This window comes from Equus caballus, chromosome 19, assembly GCF_041296265.1.
Source record: "Equus caballus isolate H_3958 breed thoroughbred chromosome 19, TB-T2T, whole genome shotgun sequence".
Lineage (NCBI taxonomy): Eukaryota > Metazoa > Chordata > Mammalia > Perissodactyla > Equidae > Equus > Equus caballus.
In genome coordinates, this window is record NC_091702.1 from 38,531,731 (window position 1) to 38,543,808 (window position 12,078).

The following is a 12,078-nucleotide window of genomic DNA, read 5'->3' on the forward strand; positions in this document are numbered from 1 at the left end:
TGAATCCCATCAGCTTTCCCAGCATGAGAATGCTATATTTTTTTTCAAGGAACTAATTTGAAATGAATTTGAGTCTCAAAATGAGGTAGACAGAGGCAGTCATTGCCAGTGGCTGTGCAGGGGGTAAGAAATTTCTATTCAAATAAGGGTGAATGCAACTGGTGATGTTTAAAAAAAAAATGAAAAAAGTGGGAGAGGTTCAGGGGAAAGTTTAGCCTCAAGGGTAAATCCATGGTTTTCATTCTTGACATTTGTGATGCCAAAGAATTCCATGTTAAAACAAAATGGAAAAGAGTTTAAAAAAAGGCAAAGAAAGAAAGAAACAGAAAGAGCTCCAAAGACACAACTGAAAGGCTGAAGCCACATGAAGGGTGAGACCAGTAGAAGTATTAAATGGTGTCGTCTAGAACCAGTAGATGAAGGTGCAACCAACTCCAGTGGCCTTTAAGAAGAGGTGCTTCTAAATGTACCCCCCCCCCCCAAAGTGAATTGTGTTCAGAAAGGCATGTAAACCACAGTTACGCAATGTCAGACTTCCCAAAGCAGTGGAGCTTTTCCAAATACCCTCATGGTTTCCTGAGAAACTTCAGAAAGAAAAAAAAAACACCCTAACACCTAATTTGGTTTTCACTTTATTATATATATTTTAAGGTGAATATATACAAAAAAAAATCTTTACTATTTTAACAAACATTCACTGGACTCCTATTCTTGGGAAATCACTATGTTTGAGACAAGCTCCCTGAACCCGGGAAGTACGGCCACATAAAAACTTTTGTGTTACGAGTGTTTTTATAGTTACTTTTCTTAAATTTAAATATATACGTATTACTTCTACTTCAAATTAGGATTGTATGGGGGTAAATCGTATCATACTACATGGATTATTTCAGGCATATTTCATATGATGAACACATGGGAAGAACAATCTATTCTTTATTTTCTTGTGTAATATTTTCATTAATATTCCAGTTGTGAAATCTGAAGTATTATCAGCCACATAAATTTACCTGGAAAAATAATACAATTTATGCTGTGCTTTCACATGCAGTGTCTTCATTGATTCTCGCCACACTTTCTGGAATAAGAAGAACACATGTAATAATTGTTGATGAGAACACTGATGGATAGAACATTGTATATTTCTCTAGGTCCTATAATCTGATCACAACTTATTGAGTAAGTACTCAAAATAGATTGCCTTACTTCCGTCTTATTATTCTTTTTAAAACAAAGAGCTGGCTCTCATCTAGCTGACACCTCACTCTTAGCAGACTGTATCAGTACTTTAACTTTGGGTGTTCCCCAGCAAGGAATGAGAGGGGCGTCAGGAAACTACACTCGCTCACTTCTATCCTTTATTTCAAACGATGCTGCTGATTTAATCTCCTTCCTTCCTTCCCTTCCTCCCTCCCTCCCCACCGCTGCTGGGGGTGGGGTAGGGGCTGAGCCCCGAATGCCATTGCTGCCCCTGTAGCCTCTGGTCTCCCTGTCTGTATGCTTTTTGAAACCTCAAATCAAGGCACCGCTGCCACTGCCAGGGGTGTTTGTTTTGGATGCAGCACCCCCTGCTAAAAGGACCAGTGCTGGAGTCACTGTTCCACCAGGGGAGGGGGTTGACGGTGCCCTGTAGTTCCACTGCCTCCGGGAGGTCCAAATTGATGCAGGCTCAGCTAGCAGAGGAGTTGAAAGGAAGATTTCTTCAACTCTCAAGGTCTGATAGTAGTGCTCTTTTATTCAGAGAATAGCATGGGGACAGGACCCATGGGGAGTGAAGAGCTGCAATGGTTTGAGGGTATAAGGCATAGGTATGTTAGTCATTTCTTTTACCAGACAAAGGAAAGATCATGTACAAGAAAGTTGTTAAAATGGTATCAGTGCAGGTGGGGTCTGGTTATCGGGTGGTCATCTAACTTTAGATACAAATCAGGTTGAATCATGTCAGGACGTCCTATACTTCCCAGAGGATGATATAGATCGGGGTACGTAGGGCAGGACGTCTTGGGCTTCTCTCCCTGGGGCAGCCTTCATCCGCATCACAACTCACCCACCTTCAGATATAGAGATGTATGGATGTCTCCAGTGTTCTGGTGAGCTGTGCGGGCTGTCCTTTCTTGGTAATGGATGTCCTAGTAGTTGTAACTTGGGAGAGACAAAGGGAACAACTCACTCCACCATCACGCTGAGGTCTCTTCTATCCGAGTAGAATTCTTATGCAAGTTGATGGGAATATAAATTAGCAAAATCTTTTTTCTCTTTCTTTTGCTGTAGTTAGTACGGATGAACACACGTATATCTTATCTAGCAATTTACTGCTAAGTATATATTTATTTGTTCACCAAAGAAATGCAGTCATTTTTCCTGGCAAAAGGCATATTCTGAATTTTCATGGCAACACAATTAGTATTAACCAAAATATTAAAACTACCTAAATATCCATTAACAGTAGGATGAATTTAAAAAATGGATATATTCAGACAATGAAATATTATACTAAATGAGAAAGAGCTATAACTACATGCAGTACTGATGAATCTCACTAAATATAGTAAGGAACAAAAGATGCCAGATACAAGATAGCCCCACATTTATATAGTATAATGTATAAAAACTAGCAAATTGGTATTCACTCTCAGAAGTTAGGGTCGTGGTCAGTCAGGCAGGGTTGTGAGGATGACTAGAATTGGATATGGGAAGGGTGGACTTCTGGCTTGCTAGAAGCTGATTTCACAGAAATGTTGTTTGCAGGAATTTATCAAACTATATACCATATGTATTAGGTTCTTTAGAAAATGGAACTAATAGGATGTACATATGGAGGGATTTATTTTAAGAAACTGACTCACACAGTTGTGGAGGCTGGCAAGTCTGAAATCTGCAGACAGGCTGGCAGGCCAGAGACCCAGGGAAGAGTTGATGTTACAGTCTTGATTCCAAAGGCAGTATTCCTTCTTCCTTGGGAGATCTCAGTCTTTTCTTTTAAGGCCTTCAACTGATTGGATAAGGCCCACCCACATTAATAAGCATAATCTGCTTTACTCAGAACCTACCAATTTAAATGTTAACTACATATAGCAAATACCTTTGCAGCAACATCTAGACTGACGTGACCAAACAATTGGGTCCTGTAGCCTAGCCGATTTGACAAATAAAATTAACCACAACAGGCCACCCCTCATCAACTTGGAACCATGCACCTCTCCTTCAATCATACTTAATGTCTAAATAAATACAATAATAAAGTCATAATTCCACCTAACATGATACAACCATCCTACATACAACTGAAAACACAGACTCTTTCCCCAGAAGATGATGGAAAGTCCCTGAGAGATGTTCACTCTTCTTAATATCCAGTAACTTAAATACCGTGATGTAAAATCAATGCATCTTATGTTATATGAGGGAATAAAAGAGAAGAAAACAAAGATATTTGTCATACACACACACACACAATCATATTCATAACAGAGTAAGAAGCAAGTACTCATAACGGTGACAGTTCTTGTTTCTGTAACTGGTCATAGGTCATTTATAATGCCTTCTCCTACTACCCACTCCATATTATGTTTTCCCTCAGCAAGCACCTCAGCTGGTCATGATTCTTTACCTGGCGAGGTGACTCAAACCTTCATTCCTGAACTCGTCATAGGGAAACTCCCCATGAGGCCATAGGTGCAGGCTGGGAGAGAGGGGGATAAAGAAGTAGGGGTGATGGACACTTGAGTCACTTCTTCATGTAACTTACTTGTGCCTACAAGGCCTGCTTAGTCCAATCTCATATATACCACTTGCATTTGATGACGGGGTGCTGCTATGCATGTCCAACTTTATTGCTTGATGGGTCAAACAACATCCAGTTCAAAGGGACAGCTCAGGTCTCATGGCAACTCTGCGGCGTGCAGTAAGCCTCCAGTCTCTAGTAGGACCCAGTAGCAGGCCAAAAGCTGTTTCTCAAAAGGAGAGTAGTTATCCACAGCATGGCAGGGCTTTGCTCCACAATCCTTTAGGGTCTACACGGTGATTGACCTGCCAATGCCACTTCAAGCACCGTTAGATCTGCTGGATCATATGACACAAGGGGCAGAGCAGCTTGCACAGCAGTCTAGACCTGTTGCAGAGCCTTCTCTTGTTCGAGGCCCCATTCAAAACAAGCAGCGTCTGGGGTCACCCAGTAAATGAGTTGCGGTAGCGTACCCAAATGAAGAATACGTTGCCTCCAAAAACCAAAAAGGTCCACTAGGCATTGTGCTTCTATTTTGGTGTAGGAGGGGCCACATGCAACAACTTAGGCTTTGCGTTAGAAGATATATCACGACATGCCCCACACAACTGGACCCCAGAAATTTAGCTGAGGTAGAAGCCCCTGAATTGTTGTCATATTTATTTCTTACTGTTTGTCACGTAAGTGCCTTACCAATAAGCCTGGACTGGTTGCTGTTACTTGCTCACCAGGTCCAAGCAGCATAATATCACCAGTGTGATGTGCCACAGGTCCTCACGAACTAAATTATGACATTGGGCTGGAGAGTTGTTATACCCGTGATGTAAGACAGTGAAGGTGTATTGCTGGCCTTGTCTGCTGGAATCTAACTGCTCCTGATGGTATTTACTAACAGGTATGGAGAGAAAAAGCATTTCCCATATTAACACAGTCATGTGTTACTTAATGAGGGGGATAGGGTCTAAAAAATGCATTATTAGGCCATTTTGCCATTGTACAAACATCATAGTGTGTACTTACACAAACCTGGATGGTATAGCCTACTACACACCTAGGGTATATGATACTAATCTTATGGGACCACTGTTGTATATGTGTTCCATTGTTGACCGAAACATCACTATGCAGTGCATGACTGTAGCTGCATCCCAGATACCAGAGGATGTGTTGAATCAATCAAGTAATGAAACTGCCTCTGGCATAGCAAATGCAATTGGAGTCACCACCTGATTAAGCATATAGTAATCTATTGTCATTCTCCAAGGTCTGTTTTCTGCATGAGCCAAACAAGTGAGTTGAATGGAGATGTGGCAGGAATCACCTTCAAGTCCTTGGTGATGGTGCTAATCTTTATAATCCCTCTGGGAATGCAGTATTGCTTTTGGTTTACTATTTTTCTAGGTAGAGGCAGTTCTAGTGTGGCTTCCAGTTGGTCTTTCTCACCATAATAGCCCTCATACCATGGGTCAAAGAACCAGTGTACGGGTTCTGCCAACTGCTGAGTATGTCTGTTCCACTTATGAATTCCAGTACTGGGAAAATAACCACAGAATTAGTTTGGGGACCCACTATATGACAAACCTGAGCTAAACCTCCATTGATCACCTGACCTCCCTAAACCCCTACTCTAACTGGTGGACCACAGTGACATTTGGAGTTTCCTTGAATTAGTGTCAGTTCAGAGCCAGTGTCCAGTAATCCCAGAAAGGCTGATTATTTCCTTTCCCCAGTGTAAAGTCACCTTGGTAAAAGGCTGTAGATCCCTTTGGAGAGGATTGGGAGAAAGATTAATGGTACAAATTTTTGGCAGCATAGCAAGGTCCTTCCTCAAGAGGACACAGCCTCCCCTTCATTCAGGAGGATCTGGGTCTGTATCCTGGCTCAAGTATGGAAATTGATTGATTGACCGTGACTCTGTTTTTGTGATTCAAGTTAGACTTTAGTTCACTTGACCTAGAAGTCTTCCACTTATATAGACCAAGTGAAAATTCAGTAGACTGTCCATCTCTTTCACTTCTAGGAACACTATGATCAGCCAGCCAGTACTATAGGTCTCTGCCTATAAGACTGTCCCAATTGCTGCTTTGGCTCTGCTGTCCTTATGATAACCAAAACCACCTTGCCTTTGGTGATTAAGTGCCCACACTTGGCCCCTGCCACCCTGAGAGTCAATTATCCCCATTGCATTTAGGTATCCCAATTCAGTGGCAGCAGTTCCCACTATAATTTCTGACCTGTACAAAACATTGATCACAAAGCTCTTCAAGGATGCTGGGGATCCCCTCACAAATTTATTTCTCATCGTCATGTTGTAAGGTGTAAACACTGGATCTTCCAGGGGTAAGTGAGCAGGTCCTACATGACAAATACACTCTAACATTTCAATTTCCCTAAGCCTTTGGATCCTTTTACCATATACCAAGGCAGTTCTGGCATTTCAACTTAATTTATCATAGGCCACCTTTTGGTCCGTGTTTTAAGAAACCAAACTGTTAGAGCCCTTTCTAACCTTTTAGGCTGCTACGTTAAATTCGTAATCTCTGCTTAGTAAGCCCATATCAATAAATTCAGCCTGATCCAACTTTATATTCCTTCTACCATTATCCCACATCCTTATCATCCATTTCCACACATATTCCCTGGATTTTTGTCTGTATAAATTGGAAAAAGCATGTAGTTCTTCTGGAGTGTATCACACTTCATGGGTTACACGATGCACCTCATCATTCAGGGCCTGCTGGGACTTGAGTCTAGTTACAGTTCTAAAAGCAAAGAGGGATGGTAGTCAGGGGGTGGGATCTTGAAGAGAATCAGCAGTGTCTTGCAAGGCAATTATTTCAGGGGAGGCCATTATAGTTTTCTCAGGTAAAGCAGAGTTAATCTTCTTAGACAGGGATGCAATGACAGCTTCTACTGGAAAAGATGACTCATCAGAATTTAGGGGTTTAATGTTTCTGATTTCATCAGAAACTTACCATATGTCCCCATTCCCATTTTGAGAATTCCCTTCTATCTCAATCAATGCCCTTAATTTAGCAGCAGAATTCTGTAAGTTTGGGAATACAATTTGAATTATACTTTAACCACTCTTAGGATGAAGCTCTGGGTTTGATTTTCAATAATCTCAGCTCTGCAGCTATAGGAGATAAGGGTATCTTTCAGGGCAGCCATAAAAACTTTCAGGTCATTTAAGAGGTGCTTGAGCTGAGTATTTGAATCCCAAGCTTTTTCTTTGCTTTCCCTACTTTGTCCAGCACAATCAGGAGTAACCAACCAATCTCATTATACTCATTAGTCTGACCAAAAAACTGTTCTAAGGCATCAAATACACCATATTCCAACATTTCTGTGTACACACATACACACCTCCCCTCTCTTTCTGTTATATATACCTATGAAACTTCAATAAAAAGAAATGTTTTCAATTCTTTTATTTTTTAAGGACATAACAAAGTCTCTTTTGGTCCTTGAGCATTGTGTGAAGACGTTATTTTTGAAACTGCTGCAGCCATCACGTAACTAAGAGGGAGTGAGACTTCACGGGTGGAAAGAACCTGGATCCTTGATGACACAGTTGATTCATTGAATCAACCACCCATCAAATGCCCAATCCCTACACTTGGTATTGTATAAAATTACAAGTATTCTTACTGTTTAAGCGAGTTTGATTTGAGACTTCTGTTACTTGTATTAGACTATTTTAACTGATACAAATATTGTCAGGATTTGACAGGAAATGTTTGAGTCAATACGTCTTAGTGCATGAGAAAATCCTCTGGCATCATATACTTTCGTATGATATATTGTTATGAAGCAAGCTTGTGGCAGTGCCAGAACTAGAATCCAGATAATCCTGATTCCAAGTTCATTCTTTCCTCGGCATTACTCAATGCATGAATATCCAAAATATCCCTTATTGTTCTGATATCAAGGTCTATTATCCATATGTGCTTGCCTTCAATTCTTACCTAAAAGATGACTTGAAATTATTTTTTTAAATATTTTCCTGACTAGTAACTAGTGGCTTCTAGAAATGATGTTGTCTTATTGTACCAAAGAGGTTAATTCTTTTTCTCCGTATCCCAACATTATATAAAATAAAAATTCCCTGAGTGAACTCGTACTGTTTCTTAGCTATCCATCTCACAGATGGGTTGTCCAAAACCATCATCTGTTTCACATAGGGCACATCCATCTAGTTCTATGAAAGTTGCAAAGAATAACCCAAGCTGAACTGAAATTAGTTCTTTGTCAGAGCTTTCAAATCTGTCACATATTGAGGATGAAAAATGATTGGCAAATAATGCGGCTTGTCAACTCCTCAATCAAGCAGAGTAAAATCTGGAAAGATAGATGTTGTGATGACCAACATTTTCATGTACTGTATTTCACTTATAAACAAATATTGAAAAGTTTAAAGTCATAAATATTCAGCATAGTTATGTTATTTTCTCAGAAATTTTAAGAAATTTTCTTCTGTCTGTCCTATTGATTTTTCCCATTTAGAATCTCACACAAAAAGAGAATTGTAGAATGTTAGATATGATTTGAGTGTTAGAGATCACTGAATCCAAACCGACCATTTTAAAATTGAAGAAACTGAAGTCTAATATGGTCTATAGGCACAGAGTTGGAGAGAGATGGTCATGACATGACACTCTCAGGTTGTTTTGTTTTTCTTTTTTGTTTTTGATGAGGAAGATTGGCTCTGAGCTAACATCTATTGACAATCCTCCTCTTTTTGCCTGAGGAAGATTGTCGCTGAGCTAACGTCTGTGCCAATCCTCCTCTATTTTTTGTATGTGGGATGCCGCGACAGCAAGGCTTGATGAGCACTATGTAGGTCTGCATCTGGGATCTGAACTGGCAAACTCCAGGCCGCCAAAGCAGAGCACGTGAACTTGACCACCATGCCACTGGGCCAGGCCCAACACTCTCAGTGTTTTAATTAATGATAGGCAGAATGTCAGGATATTATTTAATTTGCCCAAGTTTTCCAGTTAAAGCATGAGGAAGCTAGGATTCAAATACAAGAATCTCTGACACCCAAGTTCACACTCCCAGCTATGAAGCTATTCTAACATAAAATTGTGAAGTTTTATCATCTGTGTTGCAGCAATTAGTTCATTTAGGAAATAACTGAATGCCTTTTAAGTTCCAGATATTGGACTAAATACTAGATGTATAATAGTGAATAAAAAATCACGATCTTCAGTTACATTAGATAGACAAAGTGTGTAGATAGTGGGAGAAGTGTGAAGATAGATAGAGAAACAGGAAACAAGATAGTGTTTCTGGAAAGAACAATGTAACGTGATATTTTGTTGTACCAGACGGTTAAGCAAGGAGAGTCTTGGTTTTGGTGTGAAGGAGGAATAGCAGTAGAAGGCAGCATATGAGAGAGGAAATGGTATGTATAAAATGGTCTGAATTAAGAAAGAGCTATACGTGTTGAAAGAAGTGTGGCTGGGGCATAGTGGGGCATAATGGGGCATAATGAACAATGGAACAATTGGCATGGAATGAGGTTGAAGAGATAGGAAATGAAAACATCTGTGGGCTCATAGTCTTTAGCTGACAGAGAAGTTTGGAAGGGATAATATGAAAGATTTGAGAGAGAACAGATATACAGTCATCTTAGAGAGTCAGTAGATACAGTAAAATTGCTAGGCAGTGTTGAGAACCTAACTGAATTTTGAGATCATGAATTTAAAATGAAACTATTTGTGGTAGGTTGGTAAATGGTCGCCAAAAGTTATCAGATCCTAAATTCTGACCTGTGAATGTTAATTTACATGGTAAAGTTTTTACAGAATGTGATTAAATTAAGGATCTTGATATGAGGAAATAATCCTAGGCCATTCAGGTAGACTCTAAATGCCATCCCACGTGTCTTTATGATGGCATAAGAGTGAAGCAGAGGAATATTATACACACAGAAGAGGAGGAAATGATGTGACCACGGAGGCAGAAATTGAAGTGATGTGGATGCACATTAAGTAATGCCAGTAGTCACCAGAAGCTGGAAGAGTCACACTATATCCACAACAGCCTCTGGAAGAATGGCCCTAACACTACCTTAATTTCAGTCCAGTGAAAATGATTCAGACTTCTGGCCTCTGAAACTGGGAGGGAATAATTTTCTGTTGTTTTAAGCCAACAAATTTGTGGTGATTTGTTACAGTAGTCTTAGAAAACTAATATGCTTTTCTACCCAGTTGCATGACTCTCTCCAGCTGCTCTGATGTAATCATAGAAATGGTGGATGGTCGAGTTGTTTTTGCAAGGATGATGGAAGCAGAAAGGGGAACAGAATCCTGGATGTTTTCAAAGTAATGATTGTAATAGTACAATAGATTGCAACATGGATTCTAAGCTGGTCATGAGGGAAAATGAAGATAAAATGGGAATGATAGATAATGAAAATATGAAGACATGAAAGATTAGAGGTCATGACTTGGTTAAAGAACCATTGTAAGTGTGCAGGACGCGTTTAACAATCATTAAATGTTGAATTAAATTAAATCAAATGCCAAGTTCAGGGTTCTTGTGAATTGCCAAGCTCAAAACTTAGCACTGAATTATAATCAGTAGAGATTGCAAAATTGACGGAATTGCATATTGGAGTCTTGACCATGGAAGCCATTTCCCAGGACTATATCAGAAACTTCACCCTGTACAAAGAAAATTGAAATATTAGAATTATAAGCATATATACTTACAAGATACTGGATTCAAGTACTCATTGAGAAATTAGCAGAAAAAGTGAAACACTTCAACAAATATTTTGGTTCCCTCCATACTCCCTCTGAATGAGGAAAGCACTTCAAATTTTAATATTCCCTTGAGTCAAAAAAACAATAAAAGGTGTCCTCAAAAGCAGAAGTCAAACAGCGTTAACTGGGCACTTCCCTAGCATTTGGGGTCAAAAGATAAAAATACTCGGGGCTGGCCCCGTGGCCGAGTGGTTAAGTTCGCGCGCTCCGCTGCAGGCGGCCCAGTGTTTCGTTGGTTCGAATCCTGGGCGCGGACATGGCACTGCTCATCAGACCACGCTGAGGCAGCGTCCCACATGCCACAACTAGAAGAACCCACAACGAAGAATACACAACTATGTACGGGGGGCTTTGGGGAGAAAAAGGAAAAAATAAAATCTTTAAAAAAAAAAAAGATAAAAATACTCAAAATGCACATAAGAAGAGAAAGGATTTGGGAAGAATTGTATTCTTCACATTTGGGAAGATCTGTGTTCTTAATTTTTAGTTGGAACTTTCTCATTTAATTGTTTTCCAGAAAATTAATTAATAAAATCATATTTTAGGTATAGATAGATATATGCCTCTGGGACTCACTTCATACATAAAATTTCTAGATAATATGCTCATAAATACATTAGAGACCATCAAATTACATTTTTTCATAAGCATTTATTCAAAGTACATTATCTCTATGGTCCTTAAATCATTTTTAGTGTAAAGTACTGGACATAGGCTTTAATTCTATGTCGGGTAGCTCAGCTCAATTCAATTTAATATGATACCTACATACAATATTTAGGGAGCATCTACTCTGTGCAAGACGTGTGGTTAACCTAAAGAAATTTTCAGGCAGGGTTCATCCTCTGCCCATAATAATCTTACACTTCAGTAAAGGTGAAGCTTAAAGGACTATGATATTCTCTGGACTAATGATCTCATAAAATTGCTTTCCATCTGGGCCAGCTGTCTTTACTCTCTGTGTTACTCCACAGGGTCAGCAAGAGTAAAGACTGTACTGTATGACCCATCTAGGGACTAATATCCTTCAGAGCTGGGAATTGTAGTGAAGGGTAGTGTTTACCAAAGGTAATGAGAAGTTCTCATTCCAAAAGAAGTTGGAATGCAAGGTCTGTGTTAGCGGAAAGAGTTGGAGTCCTACACCATACCCATGTCTGAATTTTTTGTCCTACCCACTGAATATTTTTTCCCCATTCATAAATTCTCAAGGCCTTTTCCTTTCATGTTATCATTCAAAGTTCATAGGATACAGAGCCAATTCTTTCTCCTTTGCTGTAGGACATAGTGTCTTGAAATCTAAAATTTCTTCCTGCAACTAGTGATGTGCTAAAGATTTAATAACTAGCTCTGTGATAATGGATTGTGCTCCTATTTGTAATACTTGCCAATTTCCATAGTGTAAATACTCCCTATGTGGCTCATTTCAAAGTGCCGACATGAAGTCACTGAATGCAGAGTTGGAAAGGGATGTGCAATAGTTCACTGTTATCTGGTATTTCTACCATAAAGAAACAATATATATAAATAATCTGGAGAGCATAGATAGTAATAAAATGTAGTAAAATAATTAGGAAGTGA

At 39.5% G+C, this 12,078-nt stretch overlaps 1 long non-coding RNA gene across 1 annotated transcript in view; it reads left to right on the top strand.

Annotated features, from left to right (window-relative positions):
- The window catches only part of LOC111769058 (uncharacterized), a 62,636-nt gene that overhangs the window by 33,692 nt on the left and 16,866 nt on the right, over nt 1–12,078 (top strand). Inside the window, exons 2-3 of the long non-coding RNA XR_002801796.2 lie at nt 1,052–1,179; nt 7,167–7,346. This is a non-coding gene — a long non-coding RNA (uncharacterized lncRNA). The remainder of the gene's footprint in view (nt 1–1,051; nt 1,180–7,166; nt 7,347–12,078) is intronic.